A 21,366-nucleotide genomic window follows, 5' to 3' on the forward strand; every position below is an offset into this window, starting at 1 on the left:
TTTCTTAAGCTAATTGATTTGTCTATTTAACTGAAAAATCTGTCAAATGAAAAATTGTTTCTCTGGTATCATATTCTTGCGCAGACTAATGCTGTCATACTGTAGGATCTCTTAAAATATTCCTGACAAGACGACCATTAAAAAAGTAGATAAATAGGTTGATAGATAATATTCTTAAAAAAGACATAATTTGACAGAATGACATGGAAAGACATGAGACCAAACAATTTCCAAATGCGTTGTTAGGCAGAGCTGGCAGGTTAATGACAACAGGTAAGATGACATGTATAACTACAAAACTACAACTACTGTTTGCTGTTGTTTTCCGAGTAAGGGAAACTTAAGTTTTTTAATTCAAATTTCTGAAGACAAGATAAAATGGAAGTCATCACGACTCTTAAAATGAATGTGGTGCATGATGATAATTTGTCCTGCAGGTGTTGTGAAGCTGTATATACACATGTATTATAAACCTATAATAATTATTATAATAATATATAATATAATTATAAACCTGGAATTGGTGCCACCAAATGATTGTGGGCAAACTTCTGTTTCAACAAAGTACTAAATGATTTTTTGGAATAGACACTGAGACTGTTAATAAGTAAAGAACAGAGAGAACATCCGGTAACACTTTATCTGAACGTGGCTTCATAAGACTGATATGACACCATCATAACCGTGACATGACACCTGTCATGAACATGAAGGAGTCTTTATGAAGGTTTATGACTGTTGTCATTCGGTCATGTCTGTCATGTCTTTGTTATGACAACTTAACATTAACCAAGACACAAATGTCCGACACTGACGCTAATGACAACAGTCATAAACTTTCATAAAGACTCCTTCATGTTCATGACAAGTGTCATGTCAGTCTCATGAAGCCACCTTCAAATAAAGTGTTACCGAATATCCTTATTTACTGATCTACGGCTCACCAGATGAACATTACGTACTGACTATTTTTGTCTTCTCTACCCAGGAGTCTAACCCTTCCCTCTACCTCTTAGCATCCTTTCACTTTGGATTCTCTTTTCAGAGGCCAGCAGTAAAGTCTTGTCAGGTAGGCTTATCTTCAGTGGTTGGTCTAATCAGAAGAAAAACAAACAGCAGGTTTCCTTGACTTGGGGTTGCTAGGGGCCGGGTGTGTGTTTTGGTGTGTGGGCTGCTGTATATCATTTGCTCCACTCCTGTTTTCTCCTCTTTACTCTTCTCTCTCTCTTGTCTTCTCACTTTCCACTCTTCTCATGTCACCCACGGGGAGTCTGTAGTGCTGTTATGCTAAGTGACAGCCTGCCTGCCTGCTCACTTCCCACACACATGCCTACGCTTGGCCATGTCCCCCCATGGCCATCGCTGTGCCCGGATAACAGAGCTGCAAGAGCTCGGAGGGCCGAAATCCAAAAAACAGAAGAAAAAAAAGCTCAGGGTATCATTCCACCGCCTGGTGTGTATTTAGACACAACACAGACACTTGAACAAGGCTGAAAAGATGAAGTTACTGCTCTAGTGATAATGTGTTAAGGACCATAATGAACACTTGCTGAAGATTATAAGGTTATCTTGAGATCCTTTTGGATCTCTAGTTAAACAATTAAACATAGCGTGCAAAGAGATCATATCAAGACAATTAATTTCAGGGAATAACACAAGGTTAGGGAGCATTGTTTCCGCATGACTTTATCAGGGCCAAGGAGGAAGAAATGGGTTTTCATGCTACAGTCTTTGGACAACTATCTAATACAGTGGTATGTCTCAAAAGTGCATGTGGTTTGATGATATGTTTCCTTTTGATTTCTCCCTTGCTGAATCCCATAGGGCTGAACAGAGAAGCAGCTTTAGAAGCCTACAGAGGCCCTGGAGCTCCCTGCCTGCACAGTCGCTTTCTCACTGGAGGCACTGCTTCTCCTGGGGGTTAAGACAGACTGTGTCTGTGTGTTTTGTATGGATATGCCTGTATCTGCGTACTTGACATTGGTGGCTGTAAATGCTTATCCAGGTGTGTCCATGTGCATGACACATGTAGGCATGTGAAACAGAGTAAGTTTCTGTGTTTGTTTTTCTGGGTTCTAGCAAGCGGTCCCTCTCTCTCTTCCAGCTACAGCAACCCAGATGTTCAACGCCCCCGGAGCTACGACACCTCAGCCCTGCTCCAATTTTCCATTAAACCTACGGGCACTAAAAAAAGAGCGAGAACGAACACCAAGCCCTCCTGCAAAAAACTCTCTCTCCCCTTTCTTAAATGCTCTTAGAGGTTGCTTTAATCTTTAAGCTCTCGGGGGCTAACACAGCTCTGTACTGTTAAATGCAACACAGGCATCTTACAAAATCAAATGTAAGGTAAGAGAACAGACAAAAGCAAAGGCTAGGGGAGAGAAGGGAGAGCAATATTTCTTAGTTTGTCACCCCCCAATTAGCCTCTACCTGAATTAGGAATGGTTAGAGAGGGAGGGAAGGAGTTACAAGACCTGATTATGTCTGCTAGTCTTAGACTTCCTTCTCTCTATAATACTGCTGTACACATGGAGAGGCAGTGGCCCGACATGGCACGACACAGTGCATGTTTCCTCGCTTGTTCTCCGCGGGGTGTATTGGCCAGCAACACAAAAGGCCATTTCCTGCTCTCCACACACAGATATTAGAGTTGAAGCTGACTCTTTCTGATGGCCAGATAATGGCCCAAGTCCCATCTAGGCCACAGCCAGGAAATCATGTTAGCCCCCCCTCCCTTCCGTTAATACTGGGGATTATGGCACCAGGCTGCCTTGGCACAAATGACTTTTGCTGTAACGTAGTGAGGCAACTTCTATTAAGGTCCATGAGGGGCAGTAATAACCTGAATTTCCTCTTTTGGGAGGGATGCGTGCTGAAAAGGGTGTTACATAATTGTTGTAAATATACAAATAGGGCTGCACGATATGGTCAAAAAATCCTATTGCAATTATTTTAATTGCAATTAATTTCTGTATCATAATTTTCATTTTCACTGAAAAAACTATTAAAATCATAATGATGTGACATTTGTTGAGGTCTGTACCAAACAAACATGTTTACTTACATCTGGAGAACAAGATTTACAGGCCAGAGCATCTGTGCAGCGCTACATTATAATGCTGTTTTGTCATACATTTTAACTTTATCAAAAAACTGCAGCTTCTGCGATTTGGATAATGCACTTGGCCATATTCCGATTACGACAATATTTCGATTAATTGTGCAGCCCTATATACAAGTATCCTTGTACAGTTTTTCTAAGCAATAACAGTTGCCTGAATTATCAAATGCTTAGAGGTATGTAGGTTTCATATGATTATAGCTCTCAGTCATTTGAATGACTGGAAGAACATTCACAGGACTTTAATTATTATCATTAACATAATGGCATTGCCTCATAAACACCATTTTAAGCTGAAAAACGTGAATATATTTGTTCACATACATAATCCTCCAGGGGCATTGAACAGAGTGATAGGAAAAAACTTCAGATACACTGACTTGAGGTGGTTTAAGTCTGTGAATCACAAATGTCAACATTACGGTGGCACTGGAGGTAAAGTCAGAGGATCACAAAAGTCAGTAGGACCCTTCCTTTGGGGACCATTGATGCCTGCACAAAATTTCATGCCAATCCATCCAATAGCTGGCGAGATATTTCAGCCTGGACCAAAGCGGGGGACCGACTGACTGAGCGACAAACAGACCAACATTGCCATAGAGCCATGCCACTAGCATGGCTAGAAACTGCCTGCTATTCTACAACAAAGGCAGCAGCAACAGCCTCACAAAAAGGTGACATACCGACAGATCACAGAGTGGATGAAGGAATCCTCGCAGAGACGATCAAGAAGTAAAAAAAAAAATTTAAAAAAAAACTTGTTTGATTTATTTCATTAAAAGCTCTCTCCAGCCAACCAAAGGAACATCAAGGTCACAGGAGGACACTCCTGTTATACTGTAAACCAATGAGCATGTTGCTGACATCATTGCTGATGGGTGTATTTCTGGTGTTGTTACAAGCCGGGACACCAACATGATGTCCAGTGATGAAACTACTGACCACACAACAGGCTTAAAAGAACAGACCTTGTTCATTTAGTACAGTAATAATGTCACTCAGTCTCCTTTAGATGTGATGGAGATGCAGGAGAACAATGCACAGTCTAATTACTGTAATCCAATCTAATCAGTACGGCAGCAGAATGTTTATGTGATTGTATTGTAAAAAATTGAAAATTAAATTTTCAGCTTTCTTGCAATATCACTATACTCACTTAACCGACAAGACACTTCATGTTTTCTCTAACTTTACAATCCATAGCGTTGTAAGGAGCTGTTTTGTATTAACTAAATACCTACAGCATAAGCCATGCTGTAGAGTGTTTACATGTAACCATGACCTTGTAATGGCCTAGAGAGATAACACGTGGATGCCAGCATGTAAAAAGCACACTGCAAATACAGATTTACACACACCATCAGACACACATGCATAACACATACACAACACACACACACACACACAAACATACTGTCTGTCTGAGTCCCGAGCCAGGACTTCATTTGGAACTCATTTCCAAACACAAGTCAGCAGGCGATTTGGACAGGAGTCTGGTTGAGGAGGGGGAAAATAGGCTCCACAGAGAAATACGCAAGAGAAAAAGGAGGGGGAATGATTCCATGTTCCAATGACTTACAGATGCATGAGCCAATGCCAGCTTCATGATGTTTCAGTTCACCTCCTCCCTACCTAAACGCCTTTGCACGCATTCACCCTCTCCTCTCTTCTACGAGGGAAGCAGCCCACAGACCCAGCATCGCTCGGTGGACGGATGAGATGAACGCAGGAAACAGAGATAAACACAGATTAATTGCTCACAGGCGGGGGGGGGGGTAAGGCAAAGGTTCAGAAACAGGATGGCTGGGTTGACTGATGCTAGCCAGGGCCTCGTAATCTTTTACATGTGCACCCTGGACGACAACACTTCCGAATGATTACAAGAAAAAAAAAAAGAGGGAGGAGTTTGAAAGGAGGAAAAACAGAGATGAAAATCCCAGAGTAAGTCATGAGAAAATAGGTAAAGAAACCTGCTGGGAGCAAGAGAAAGAGTGCAGAAAGTTGTTTAAGCACAACATGGATTTCACCTAAATACATGCATAAGACACAGGGGCAAACTGACTTAAAGGGTAATTACACCCTCAAATTCTACAACAACCCTCTCTCCCAGCACATTTGTGGTAGCTGGGCTAGTAGCTACGAGAGCCTCTCTGGTGTGTGTTTCTGTGAGGGAATGTCAGAACATAGCCGTAGCCATGCTCTTTATTGCGGTTAACATTACTGATGAAAACTTTCAAGTGCCTATTAGGTATTCTTTTAGCACTGTGCATTCCAGAGTACACACATATGGGTGCCTGCATACACACATGGACGGACACTTTTTCGATGTTAATTCTTCTACAATAATCTCTGGTGGGTGGAGAGTGAGATAAGACACGTGTGCTACAGTCTGGTGTGTTTAGCCAGCTGTGACAAGCTGAGTGGACACAGGACATGGAGAGAGTGGACTCGGGTCAGCTACAGCTCGACCACTAGACATGTCAACATGTAATACTCATTAACATCACTGAGGGAAAAAAATTCCAATGGGCTCTTTTCAGATTGCTGAAAAACTATTTTGTATCAGGCAAATGATTCCATTAAAATGAAAGAAAAAGGCTATTTGAAACATAATAAAGGCTGTAAAACAGTATCTCCAGAGGTTCATCTCCCATTATAAAGCAATATCACGCTGACCTTCAGTAACTCTACAACATATCATAACTGGATATTCAGTATACTCAACTCGAATATGCCCCACCTCTGTAAATCCTCTCCTGATTGCAGTGCATTGTGCTCTATGCGTGTGTGTGTGTGTTGTTTGTATGAGTGTCCTCGTGTGCAAGTGTGTCTCTTGAAGCCAGACAGAAATAGAGGGGATAAAGCACAAGCTGTTTAACAAATCTATTGGAGCAAAGTACAGAAAATAAAAATGCAATATCATAATTAGAAGCTTGAGTGGGTGGGATAAGTAATGAACAATCAAACAATCCCAGAGAGAGATTTGTCTGTACTCAGTGTGACCTACTGCACTGTACCCTCCAACTGGGCTTTTGACTTTATCATGGTTGAGATATCTCTAGCATAAGGGTCTTTCATCTTGCAACCACTTCATTTACTGATAAAGACAATGATAAACTGGGTGCACTGACTGTAGATTTCTGTTCACATACTGTTATTACATCGCAGCTGCTATCCTCAACAATCAGACCTACTTAATTCACATCTTTTAGCAAGCCCTGCTGAATAAATGATCTGCTGCAAATGTTTTGTATTTCACATGTAAATTAAATACTCAGTTAAGAAAACATAATGACACATTGACTTCTTTGGAATCAAGGCTTGCTCACTGCCCTGACATGGATGCTGACTGGACCTGTTTGTTATTCAAATAGCGACACTAAACCGTTTCAGCTTCACATCATATATCATTGAATCTTGAGGAATCTAGAGGAAAAGTCAGGGGATCGCCAAGGTCTTCTGTGTGCCATGAATGTCTACCAAATGTTGTGGCAATTAATCGAATAGTTGTTGGATATTTCAGTCTGGCCCAAAGTGGTGTAGTGACCGACTGACCACTAGGATGGCTAAAACTCATTTAGAACAGGTCTATACTATAACAGAGAGAAAACGCATGCAGTGATACCAGGGAAGGAGAAGGGGAGCAGTAGAAATTGTCTTTGTGAAATAATAATTAACATTGCAATAGGTGTGAGTTACAGCCTTGCGATTATCGCTAACTCATGTAACCATGCCCCTTATTTGTAGTAATTACAACATATAAACCAAATTTAATAATGACGTAATGAATAAACGTGTACGTGTGTAATCTTTAAAGGTTACGATGGCATGTCCCATCTAGTTGTTGCACTGCAACACAAATAAATACCAGTTTAAATTTATTTGCTCTTCACCAATTTTGGCTTACTTGCTATGTAGGTATAGGCAACAAAATCCATTTTGTGGACCTCTATCTCTAAGTCAGCCTGGGGCCAGGATAATGACCTCAGAGCTATAACACTCATGATTCCAGAGTATGTAGAGGACACCTGCTCATTCTGCTACACATTACCACAATCCACACAGGGGCTCTTATGTGGGAGCGGCCCCATTAAAAACTTTGCAACATGCCTGAAAAATAGACTGCATTCTATTACCTATGCTCCTTAGCAACAGCCATTACTGTGGATTGGTGGAGGCCACATCTCTTTGAGAGGGGTGGAGAGCACAAATTATGGATATTGATTGTAACCTGTGAACTACATGTGTAGCATTGACAGGGGAAATGCATCAGGGTAGGAGGCAGGATGGGGATGTACAGGGAGAGGAAGAGAGCGATATGCCGTACGTGGCCTCTGACTCATGTTGCTCTTACATCACTCACTTCCAGAAAACAACACGCACGCACAAACCCATACATGTGCGTTCTGCATGCTCTCTGACACACATTACACCCTCCCCGCTGCTTGGCTTGTTTCTCTCCACCACTTCTTCTGACAGTCTTGTGTGTAAGTGTATTGTATAGCTGGAGGCGAGTCGGAGAAGCAGAAGATGCAGCATAAAGGCATCAAAGCTGCCATCTCCACCCCGGCTCTTAGCGGGTCAACTCAAAGAGATAGCAGTGAGCCAAAGACACTTGGGGGTGGGGGGAGGGGGGGATTAAAGTGATCTAAAGCACAGATAAAAGGAATAAAGGTGGATCCTATTAGAACTGCCATATTGATCTGTATGAACCTCACCTTTTGTGTAAAGGCGAATATGTATTTCAAAAATAATGATGGTTGCTCTTAACCCTTCAAAATGTTAGGGCGGTGTGTAATTTTATTGCATCACATTGTATCATGGTTCTAGCACAAAGTGGAGTTAAAGACCACACTGGACCTCTTAACACTGTATCCAAACATGTGCTGCATGTACCTGTAAATGCCACTGATTGAAACATTAGAGATAATACTGTAGAAAACAGAATATGAATTTAAGTTTCTTCGTGGAATAAATTTAGATCAATGAAATAATATAAAATATATACACGTTGGGAAGTTCAATTTATATTACAAAATGCATGAGCAAGAGTTCAGCATTAAGGCTTTATATGCATCACATTTTGTTAAATCATGCCAAATTTTTCAAGTCATTTCAGTATTCAGTAAAGAGTTATCACAGTTCTATGCCTTGATAGAGAAATCTATAAATCACTTCAAACTGTTTCCTTCACTTGTGACAAAATTCAAATTTAACTAACTGGGAAAGTGGTAATTAGGGCTGGGTAATAATTCAATATGACTGTCTAATGACTAAGTGGAATCATGACAATATGATCTTATTTTGTTATCTTATCTGAAATTAATGACTTATATAACTTAAACTAATATAGATACTGGGAAAATATTTGTGTAATACAAATTCAAACAGTGATACAATGGACTGAAATTAACAGAGCCCAGCAAGCAATGAGGCATCTGCATATTTCACTTACAAACTGCATAAGCTGCTTTGCAAAGTGGATATAAATCACCACATTATTTCTAAAATGTAGCCCTTTCAAGGACTTAATTCATCAGTCAAATCCTTTCATAACATTTAAAATATGTCATTAGGATCAATAACATTTTTTCAAAGATGTAAAGCATCTGTACATACCTGTTGATACCACACTGTGTGTCAACAAGAAGATTTCAGCAACTGACGACAATCAAAAGAATTTAGTTTTCCACTGCAACATTTTTTGCTCATTATACCCATTTAGCTCTGAAGTGTGACATTCAGACACATGGGATATCTGCTTTACACAGAAGAGACAGCATCGGCTACACACACATACAGTACACACGGCGCTTCTACACTAACAAGCCTGTGTCCCCGCAAGTCGATCCCTGCAGAGCGGCATATTTTTGCTGTAGAAATGACTGTTGTGCATACGGTTGTGTGGAGAGAGCCCTGCATAGTTCCAATGTGCCATTGTATAATAAGCTCTACTTATTTTAGCTTCATTATCAGCAACCAGTTCCCCTGCATCACAGAACATTACAGCAAATTGGCTCTGAGACAGACAGTAATAAGAGAGTAAGAGAGACAGGGAATGTGTGTGTGTGAGTGAGTGTCTGTCTATCAGCATGTGTGTGCCACTGTGCCTACATTAAATGAAGCACACAGAAAAGTCATATTTGTTTGTTGTTGCTTGTGGGGTAAAACCCAGAGGTGTGTACTTTAATGAAAATGCTACTTTGTTCTGGGCGTGGCCTTTAAAAGTTAACCATTTGTGGGTAATATTGGTAAATTTTTCATAATTGCTGTACATGCCAATTGCCACTTTCTACATTACAGCTACTCACCAATAAATCAGTCACACTGCCTTCGCCCCGTGGAACTGGAAAAAGATCAACCCTGCAAAGCTATACCTCCACAGTCTGAGCAGCAAACGGTAAAAGGAGAGCTCTAGTGGTAAAACGCAGCTCAAATGAGATTCCTCCATATAAGGGCCCAAAGCATTCTCTTTAGCTAGCAGCAGAGGGTGCCAGCACATCACAAAAATACCTCAGCATGCCATATAGTCAACCCAACTCCAGTCCAGTTTATTCATCTAAAAATACAAGACAAAGAGACAGAGACAGAGAATGGACCCATTGTTGGGGTACCATCGCTGTGCTTTTAGTTTTCTGCTCAGGATTCAGTTATTCTATCTTTCCTGGCAGCCACTGAGGGATATGTCTGGGAGGGGACATGGTCTAGACTTGCTGTGTTTATTCCAGGAAACCATCTAATGGTGTTTTACATGGTGACATATATCATAAACTCAAGTTCACTCATGGCATTCTAGTTAAGTTGAAACTCTACGTGGGTAATTGAGGTGGCTTCTACATAAAAAGAAAGTTAGAATGATTTGTCTGAGTTTAGCGTGTACAAATTATCAGCTTAGGTTCTTACAAGAGTATTATTATACTTAACAGAAGAACGACAAACAGTAATCACAGAAGCAAATAGATGCCTTTGTCAAAGATTTGTTCAAGCAGAGATTTGGAGCGCACTTACAGTGGATGTATAGATGTTTTCAGGAAGATTTAACATTCCTCGTCCCTCCCCTTGCCCATGGCAGACGATGCCCAGAGTCTGGGTAAATCACAGATGGCCATTTCTCTCTCCCTGCCCTGGGGCAACAGGAAAACCAGGCTGAGACTGCCACCTCCTCAGCCCGCGGTGGCAAAGAGCTGGCACTGTCAAGAGGACAGGGAGAGGAAAGAGGAGGATGGAGTCTGGCCTTCCCTGCGGGTTCCTCGAAGAAACCGTCTCCATCTGCTCATCTGGGCCAAATCTGACAGTAAACAGATTTCACTATTTCCTTTTACTCTTCTGTATGTGAATCTGAGTATGCACCAGGGATACAGCCTGGATTTTTTCAGAATAAAGAACATCTTTACATTCGCAATCAGTGTGTGTACAACATTTTACCACAAACTCATTCACTCATGCACTGAACATCAGAAATGAATTGTGTTTGGCAGTGTGAGCCCGTGAAGAGTATTTTTTCTTCTCTGAAGTACATCCAGTTTTTCTGACAGTACGTTGTAACTTTCATCTGTAGCTGTACTCCTTCCTATCCAGAGGCCTGTGAGGTTAGAGGATCAATATCGCTTTTTTGCCCTGGATCCCTGCCCGTGTGCCAGGTTAAGAGGACAATAACCCCTTCCCACATGAGATCTGCCTGTGATAAATGTCGGGCCTAGCCTCGCCACTTGTGAGAGACAAAGACAGGCCTACCTGGAAAAGCTGAAGCCTTCACTAAGAGGCTCGACTGAGAAACAAAGTACAGACAGTAGAACGGCACCAAGTCCCCACAGCCGTTAATTCACACCTAGGTGTAAGACTGATGCGAGGTCCCGGTGGAAGCCAACGCGAGAACTCAGTTGAGTCTAAACCCTGGACTCCTATTGGACGAGACGTGCAATACAGCACGTGAGGTCTGGCCGCACAGCTGTGACGACATCACATCTATAAAGCCTAGCGCCACACACTGCTCGTCGTCTTTTCCACTGTAACCCCCTTTACGACAGGAAGGCACATAACGTGTACTTTTATTTTCCCACGAGAGTCTTAACTCGCTGGACGAGCAACAGACCTGCAGAAGGAAGAGACACGGACTGACCGTTTTCTTCACAGAGAGCAAGACCGCTGCTGAGCCCCCGACGCGTCGACCACAGCTTCCCTTTGCTGCCACTCGAAGTAACAGTTTTGCCATTGGAACCGCCGATAGTGTGGCCCCAGCTCCGTCAGTATCCGAGCTTGCGAGGACTTCCCCGGATAACCCAAATGGACTGACGCATAAACTCGCTAACCAAGAGCGATTTTCAAGTAAGAGGCTTGTGTCTGGGCAGAGATAGATTTTATAACTGTGATTTCATCTAAGTTTCATTGATGTGAATTGTGCATTGCTTATTTTGAAATTGCTGTGTGTTTTTCTTTGTGTTAAGCATGTTTTGCTTTTGTATCAGTGCCACGCCATTGGGCCATTTAACTGTGTTAGCTTTAGTCACTGTGGAAGCTAATAACTGTGCTTTATCAGACCAAAGTCCAGTAACACGGCTGAATGAAAGTTTGCTGCTGGGTTCCTGTGTGATAAAGGAGCAGCTATTGTGCTTCACCACGGCATTTGAGATTCCTTGTGCCTTACTCTGTGTGCTTTCTTTCTCTTTCCTCTCCACTAACCCACACACCTTTACACGTACATATGCACGTACACACACATCTTATATGCCCAGATAGCGTGAGAAAATAGCTAGCTAAGCTGCCGCGTATCTTGAGGACAGTTAGAGCTTGTCCTCCTTTTCGGCTCTGTCCCTTTGTTTGCAACTGGTTGCGACGGTCAGTGCTCGGATCTCACCCTTCACTGTCCCCCTTGTTAATGTAAGATAGCACTCTAAATATCGGCATTTTTAGGTGGACAGCCACCTTTGAGACTGTTTTACGTTTGGTTATTGGTCCCTGATCCCAGGGTGATGCCCTGTAATTATTAATCAATATTAACAATTTTGATAATATTAATAACTGTATTAATAGTCATAAATATCTTTGATATTTCTGCTAATAACCAAACCTACCCTACCTGAATCCCAACAGGTGAGTTCACAGAGACAGTGGTGAATGTGTGATGAGCTGTGAAAAAACTGAATAATCGTAATTTGCTGCAGGGTGTTTGCATTTTGAGTGCATGTAATGCAACAAAATAGAAATAATGCGTTCTGACGTTATCTGACAGATGTCAGGCTCTCATATCTGGCTTAACTCTCCGCATCCTCACAGCTTGTTCAGCCCCACCATGAAATTGGAACAGTAGACAGAGAAAACAACAGGCTCTGGTCCTTGTGCCCGTCTTTTCTTTTTACCATGCTGCTGTTTCCATGGTTCCATGGTCATCATCTAGAGGGAAATACAGTGCAGTCTGTCAATATGTCAGGATCAGATTACTTTGTAGATATGTAAACGTCAATTGTCACACTCATGTTTATGCTCTATTCAGCACTATTAAAGTAATAAAAGAAAGTTAAAAAGAACTATGAGATTTTTCTCAAAAGCACTATATGCACCCAATCTCTGATGATGACATGATAGAGTGACCTAGTAAGTTTACAATAGGCTCAGGCTCTCGCCTTTAATCCAAGTCCTGCATCATTGGGTTATGGATTTCCATCCAATCTGCAGTGAGCAGACAGAAGACATGATTTTATTCCAGTCTTGTTCTTATTCCAAGTTATCTTGAAATCCAGTATACCAGCTAGAGATGGCTAGCATATTTTCATTCCTATTGCCAATAACGATACCATGTTTAAAGGCTATTAAAATTCACTTGCCTTTAATATTCATGCTTGACAACAATTCACTACAAATGTACAATTGTACAAATGTCAAACAACTGTTACAGAGATAAAATGTTGGTTTGGCAGGAAGACTTGAGATGTAGAATCAAAATCCCACATTTTCAACCAGAGTGGGTTGATTATCCAGCACACAATGTTGCCACAATGTTCTCCATTATCAGCCCAACTTTGTCGCTGTCTGGAGTAAATTACGCTTTGCAACAAAGACTGTTTGTTTCTCCGGCATACTTTTCTTCTTGGTGTGTATTGCATGTCCAAGTTTGCATAATGGTGATGCAAATGTTTTATCAAGTTTGTGGTGTTAAAACTTCCAGAGTTGATTCTGCCCATCTGCACACACACATGATATCCAAGACAACTTACTACTTCTCTTTATGTAAGGTCACACAGAGACTGGCTATACATGTATTTATATGGTGTTTCAGGGTCAAGAGCTTGTCAACAGTTCACATTGGACTGTAAATGTTATCTAGTGTTTTGGCTAGTATTGGACCAATACTAATACCGAGGACAAGATACACCTCTAACACAAGCCCTCTGTTTTCCCATGCAAACTTTATGCAAAACAGTCCCCTCGCTGTTTGCTATTCCCAGCTATTGCTCCAGTTGATGTCTCAATTTAAAGTAGAGGCAGCTCTCTTCCACAGATGTTTGCTTTCTCTCCACCTCTATTTATCCATTTATAAGATGTGTGTGTATGCATGTGAGGGAGAGAGGGAGTTAACTCTACTCCTGACTGAAAAGATCCTGTCCTAATTTGGAAACAATGTGCCGTGATAAATATTGGTACCTAAATCAAAGCAGCTGTATGGCCCAAAGGATAAACCCTTCACTTATTAAAAACCAACAAAGACTGATATGGTGGTAGTCTGGAAGCGTTTCTGAAAGTGCCAGCCTTCTTTGTGTAGTTCTGTATATTCTCTGCCTTATGGTTTTGCATTGGTACATGATCTGTTGTTAGATGATTGGGTAACATTACAGACAATTAGCTTGGAGATGGCATGTAGTAATTATACAATAGTCATGAGAGCCCCCTTATCAGAAGCAGCTTAGCAGACATCCTGTGAACATTATCCTCCATTATTACACTCAATTTCATGCCGCTACGTTAAGTTACATCACCAGTGGACTGAGAGTATTCAAAAATCTGTGCCAATTCACTGAGAATAACGAAACTCCTATATCGACAAATTACTAAGAGGATATGGTCTACCATGTTTTCAAAAGCAGGGAAATGAGGCGGAAGGGAAGGGAAGGAAATTGATTTTCTTTTTACCCCGTCAGGGAATGTGGATCTGATGAAAAGCGAAAAGAGATAAGAACTTTCCAGCAATGACTCAACACATGCAAATATAAAGCATTCAGATATTCTTCCTCCCTCCTGCAGCCATTTCTTTCCACAGTCATTAAAGCCTTGCTCTCATTTCCAGCATGATGAAGGACTACTTATGCTGACTTCAAGTGCACATCATCAACTCCTACTTCCAAGTTTGGGAGTCATAAATAGGATTTGTCACGCATTTAAGTGGTTTTGGTTAGAATTAATAATAAAAAAAAAAAAATTGTAGAGCAGCAGGAGGATGGAGAGGAGAATGTATGCATCAGATTTTAAAACATGTTATGATTATTCTACTGAAAATAAAATGAATGACTACTTGAACAAAAAGGGAAAGGTTAGACAAAGTTCACTGATCCCTTTCATGACTTAATTCAATTTAATCATAGTTGCTCACACAGCTTCAGTGCTTTCTTTTCCCTGACGTTACATCTAAACAATGTGAAGATCACAGAGCATTTTTAGCACTAAATGCCATAAGCTCACTCCAATACAGTACATTCCCTGGCAGTAATGGAAAAATCAGCACAAAAACAAAGGGTCTGATCAAATGCCAAAATACAAACCAGAAATCACATTATTGTGACTGATAGGTGTGCCTTTCTTTAGGGGCTTTGAGTTTATAGTACACAGGATGCAATGACATACAAGTCAAAACAGGTCAGTACAGTCCATTTACAAGTCACACAGCAGTGATATTGATTATCTTGTCATCCTTCATATCAGCCAAACAACTGTCCTTCTCCTTGCCTTGAAGGATACAAGTAATGATGATGTGGAGATTAGGATTAGACTGTTTGATCCGTTTGCTGAAAATCAAGCAGGATACCTTCCTTTAAAAAAAAAAAAAACAAAAAACATATCTATCGGTCATACAGTCCACTTCTGACATCATGAAGGTTCAACTCCATCCGGGCCCATAGCTAGTCCAGATCAATCTAGGACCAAATCGCCACAAGGCAGTGTATAAAACAATGACACACTGTTTAAAGGTCTCTGGGTTTTAAAGGACTTTCCACATCGAAACCCAAATACTGGTCATTTTCTTGTACGTAACAATGGTAAATGTAAAAATACTGCACATCAAGCTTTAGGGAGCTTAAAAGAAATAAAATGAGGTATTATATTATTATTCAAAAGCCCATTATAGTCTAATCCAGGTGGATAGGAAAATTAGCTGTAGTTTTGTACCTGTAGAGATAAACAAAAGCTAAGTTCAGCCCAGTAAAATGTGTTCATTAAAAGGCACAAGTGGGAGCAGTGTGCAAAACTGGGGCAGAATACAGTAGACTGAATTTTAAAAAGGTTCCAGCAAAAGGGAGGGAAAATAATAGCTCACTAAATTTCTTTTGTATGCTTTAAACTGTATTTTACCCAAAAAGTCCTCATTACATTTCCACTAGTAATATCTGGATATGATCCAAGTAGGATAATACTATGTTTTTAACCCTCTGCTGGCTTTAATCGCTCCTAACATTTACTATTTTAGGATGATTAAACTGCGTGCAGTAGCTCTTACACTGTGGTAACAAATTTCACAGAGACTCAGTGTTGAGTGAGTGGGAGTCTGTGATGTCAGAAGCAGCGGGAACAGAAGTTTACTTTCACTTCTAATGTTTATTTTAGTCGACACCTTTACCTGTCCAGAAGTCAAGAAAACATAACTGAGTACATTTTGTAAAAAAAAAAAAAAAAAAAAAAAAAAAGGTAGAACACCATATTCAAATGAAAAACACATGTTCGCTGTATTGAGATGCCTGTGGAGACAGGCTGTGAGAGGAGGCCATCCCTCTCTACAAATTCTCAAAATCCCTCCTGAGAGAACATTTAGGAGACGGAATGACATTGGGAAAGAAGGTCAGCTCATGGAACTCACTTTAGATTTGTTTCAACACTCAAAAAAGCTAGGTGTGTCACATCTCAGTCAGTTAGTGGGGAGAAGGTCGGCAGGCAGTCACGGATGAAGCAGGACTGGAACAAAGTGCTTGTGTGGGGCACACGCTGGGTAAATACCAGCCCCCACTATGTCCCTTTTCTTAAACTGGAGATACTGGAGATCAGTCAGGGTTGCCCCCACATGGGAATATATTTCACTCCATGACCCTTTGGTGCTCCCATAAATACTCCACTTTCCCAGCCAGCACCTGCTCCCTGACCTCCTCTTTTATAGGGGGCAACAAAGTGTAGCAAAGGCAAGTCAGGGAGGAAGAGTAAAAAAAAACGCATGTCTGCAGAGCTCTTTCCAGGCATCCACTATCCACACACAAACACGTGAAATAAACTACGTATAGACCAACTGTTTATGTATCTAGGCATAACTGAAATCCAGGATATGCCTGATAGATATTTACAGAGCAACTGCCTCTGCAGTTTGCAGGCTGCATCAAAGAGCAGTGGGTTCGGGCAATTACACACCTTATTAAAGCCTAGTAGTGTGCGGTAACATAGGGGAGGGCACAGTATGTGTGCATGTGGGAGTGAATATGTGTGTGATTATTTAGTGTGTGGCTACAGCCCATGTGGTCAATTATGTTGTGAATTTACACATGGCTGAAATGTTCACATTAGGACTTACCAACCAATGAGACCAAAAAACAGCAGAATAAAAGTCTGCAAAAAGCTACACTAGCAGCACTGCAAGACTGCAATTCTCAATACACAGCAGAAAATAAAGTTGCTGAATGGATGAGAAATCACTAACTTTGCAATTCCTTACCATTAGTGGGGCCAACAAAATAAGGCTCAACCTGAGGGTGGTGCCAGAGGAAAGGCCGGGGCTCTATAAATCAAAATGGTGAGCATGAAAAGTGTTCAGAGATTTGCATAGCAGTCCTAAATGGGGTACTAAAGTTAAAGGCCATTATAATAAGCCAATGATGAGAATGTGGGATATCATCGGGCTGCATCACAGGGTAATTCACTCTATCATGGTATGTTTCCCATGGTAACAACACTAACACAATTCTATGAAATACTGTGAAATATTTTATATTATGTGTATTATGTGTAAAATGTCAGGGCGGTTTGCCTTGAGGTTGGCACTGGAGGAAGTGTACTTGGTCATTAAAATCCAAAGGATCCATTTTTCATGGAGCATGACCGTATTCAGGAAATATCACGGTAATCCACTTTTCAGATTTTGATGTACAAGTGGAAATTTCAGACTGGCTGGCCGACATTGTCATCCCTTGAGCCCCGCCACTAATCTGGCAAAAGTGTGTCTCTGAGACACACAAACACTGAAAACCTGTTTTCATTCACGCAGTGGAAGCTTTAAAAGAAAAAAGTTGAGACCGAGTGGGAGGACAAGGAGACGACAAGTTACACAGCCACACAGTGTTATGTTACTTTTGGTGAGAGAATGGAAAAAAAAACTATTTCCAAATCCAGATGGACTTGAACTATCTTGAGCGTTCATCTGTGGGGCTGTGTGTTGTAAACGGTAGCAGATTGGATTAGGCGTAAGTCTGACTGCTGTGCTGAAGTGGTCTGCCTGTGACAGGGGCTGGACAGCCATGATAAAAGCTTCTTCAAACACCTCCGGCCAGTGCTGACTGACAGCTGAGATGGGCCTGGGCTTTAAGTGGGCCGGGCACTTTGGTTTAAAGTGCAGCCACTTAATTTTTACAAATTGACTGTGAGGGCTATCAAGAGTGAGAGCCAGCGTCAGGTTGGACAGTGACTAGTGACAGCAGATGTGGTCTGTCTTTCATGTCATTGCCTCCCTACAGCAGCTACTACAGTCTTCACTGTGCGAGTGCAATGAAATGACTCCGTTTAACAGTCGTGCAAGCGGGTAGTCCAACCCCTGCTCTCCTCCTGCCCATCCTCCCTTACAGAAAATTGACACTTCAAAAGAAAAGGTTTCTCAATGCAGGGTAAGCAGGGAGAGAGTGAAAAAACAAACATTAAACCGTTTTCAAAAGACATGTTGGCCTAGACTTGTCAAACAGCATCAGGGGCTCAAGCTAAAGACAGGCAGTTGGCGGAGGGGACATGGTAAACACACAAGTCGTCAGCAGGAGATGCAGACGGGGTGGGTGGATGCATGTAGTTAGAGTTGCGGGGGTGTGAATATGCTGTCAGAGGGCCTCAAGCAAGAGGGGGCCCGTTGGTACAGAGAAAAAACAGTGCAACAGTGACAGTGTAATAAGTTAGAGGGGCCTCGGCATCACATCTTGTCAGAGGGTCCTGGATTTTTAGCGGTACTTGCATCTCACACACAGTATCAGAGTTACACGCTAACATGAAAGTACAAAGTGCATGGTGAAGCATGCAGAGATGTACGGGTCTGCGGGCGAAGCTGACACATGCACGTTGCCGTGGTAACATCTTGTAGCACACTATTATATTCCACACCCTTTTACTGTGTGAACATGAATATATAATGTGGTGCTGTAAAATCGCATCTACACACTACTTACACACAGCCTTGTCAAGCCCCCAGATGCATTAAAATGTTTACCGATTGTTGTCTTGTGTGTCACAAAGACACAAAGACCACGTCATGATTGGATTTGATTTGATCCAGTGCTATAAACCGCCACTGTGACAGCAACAATTATCATCCCCACAACCAAGGCCCCCACCAGAATGGATTTAGCATCTTATCTGACAATCAGGACATTGCTTTTCTTCGAATCTCTTATTGGCTTAGCGGATAAGCTTATTAAGGGTGACCCGCGAAGCTGAAAGAGCTGAACATTATATTACATTTTCACTGCAGATTGAAAAGCTTGTAAGCTTGCCCTCATCCTGACAAAATCAGGGCTTCAGTCCAAATATTTACACACACACTCACACACACATTTGTTCCACTATCCCCGTGGGGGACAGTCATTGACATAATGCTTTCCCTAGCCCCTTAACCTAACCTTAACCATCACAACTAAATGCCTAATATTAACCCTTACCCTAACCTAATTGTAACCTGTACCCTAAAACCAAGTCTTAACCCTCAAAAAGCAGTGACACAAGTCCCCATGGGTTTGTGTGCATTCAGGTTAAATTTCCCCCCGGGATATAACAACATGAAACACACACACACACACACACACTCAGCCAGGGTGATGCCATTAGTGCTTTTAGCTTGATCTAATTACGTGGCCACCAGCAGGCTGAAATAAGAGTTCAGTCTAGGTAAGAGACTGATGCTGATGAATGATAATACAGCCTCTGGCAGGCCTAAGGCAGGGCTTTTCTATCAGGGCAGGTGGAGTGAGGATCTACCCAGTGAGAGGATTCAGCGAGCCAGAGGCTAGACCCCAGAGCCCTCCGGTTGACTAACTGACCTGGTTAGAGCTACTCAAGGAAGCGTCTTCAAACCCCGGGGCACCGGGACACCGCTCAGCAGTCTCCACAGCAATTACTCCAAACCGCTGGGACTAGGACCACGGCTCTAAATTCTATGCGTTTTAGATGTGAATGACAAATGGGGACAGCTGTGAAGTGGTGGCAGGCTTTTACTTTATCTCATAAAAGAACTCCGATGGACAACCTGTAAAAAATACTGTCATGTCAGTCCTACGCAGCAGATATTCAGCTGCATTACTCACACTCCCACCATCTTATATGGGCTTTGTGTCTTTTTAATGACTGTTGAAACTACAGAAAACACAACATGTGAGACTTGGTGGTACAAGTGTATGTGTATAAAAAGGTAATACCTCTTAATTCCAGATAATGACTCAGAAAAGGCTCACAAAAGACGTTCTTTCTCAGTTCCAAGAAACCCTACCAGTGATGCCAGGGTGGTCTGCCCAATGACAGTGCCTCCCGATTACACTGCACTGCCTTTTAATAAGCCAATATAACACCACAACCAGCTGACAGCACCTGATGCCAGGATCACACTTAATCCATGGTTCATTTAATGTGCTGGAGAGGTTTACACAACGCTATCATGGTGCTTAAGGAGTACTTAAACCTAGATTAGAAGTAGTATTTTAACTAAGATTAAACTAATTGCACATTTTTGTATTGTCATGTACATTTGTGAGACCATTTAAAAAAAAATGTATGATAGAAACTACACAGAGAATATACAGGCTAAAAACTGCAATAAAGCTAATAATTATTAACAGCATAAATGAAGGCCTTCGACACCAAACTGTCAAAGTATATTTTTCTATATTTAGTATGTTTACTTCTTTCACCTGTAAACTCTCTCGTGAAGCTCTGGTTGCCTTAAAGCAATCTGGTGGAAGACGTTTGCAGTCTTGATTCACTCCTTATGAACATCTTCTGTGTTTAAAGCAGAAGATACAATTTTGTGCTAAAAGTTGTATATGTATGTTAAACAGAATCAAGTAAAATCTTTAATTAGGACACAAACAAAATGGCAGATGGTCAGTACAGTGAACTATAAATTAAATAGGGAGTGATTTCGGACACAGCCAATGGCTGTTCTTTTTTGAGGAGAAGGGGGTGCACGTCAGCTATGCATGTAGCTATGGGCCGTAACCCTTTAACCACAAATCAAACTTAGACTGCTGCTATGGATGTTTGAATGATCGGGCGACAGGACTTTTTTGATGAAGTAATGAAGGAGCTTTTGACTGTCATTGCTGTCAATCCAGTTCCACACAGCCGACAGTGTGAGCGACTGTGTGCGCACAACTTTTTTACGGTACAAGCACAGCGTTTCTGTCAGAACGGGGTGGATGCACTTATCTGTTCTTTGTCACCATCACTGGGTTTCCTTGATTCTGACACATTTTTGTTGTCATTTTACTCCTCTGTCTGTCACACACATTAGATTTATTTACAGTACATTGATGTCCTGCCTTTCCAGCTTGTCAGGTGGCGTAACACACACTTGTCATTTGTTGATGCAGCTTAGGGGGAAACTGGGAACATTTGCTTTGATGTAAAGGATCTCTCTGCTAATGCAAACATGGCAGAATTAATGTCACATAAAAATGAGATTACATTTATTTATTTATTTGAAAAGGCACAATGTACATTAATAAACATTCAAGCAAATGTAAATGCTCCCAAATTAGCCGAAAGGCTAGTTGTCATTGGCAGTATCTTTGCATCCTAGAATAATAAAAATAATA

The 21,366-nt window shown here is 41.5% G+C and overlaps 1 protein-coding gene across 1 annotated transcript in view; it reads right to left on the reverse strand.

Annotated features, from left to right (window-relative positions):
- auts2a (activator of transcription and developmental regulator AUTS2 a) overlaps positions 1–21,366 on the reverse strand; it is a 319,952-nt gene that overhangs the window by 210,126 nt on the left and 88,460 nt on the right.

The sequence above is a fragment of the Siniperca chuatsi genome, linkage group LG14, assembly GCF_020085105.1.
Source record: "Siniperca chuatsi isolate FFG_IHB_CAS linkage group LG14, ASM2008510v1, whole genome shotgun sequence".
Lineage (NCBI taxonomy): Eukaryota > Metazoa > Chordata > Actinopteri > Centrarchiformes > Sinipercidae > Siniperca > Siniperca chuatsi.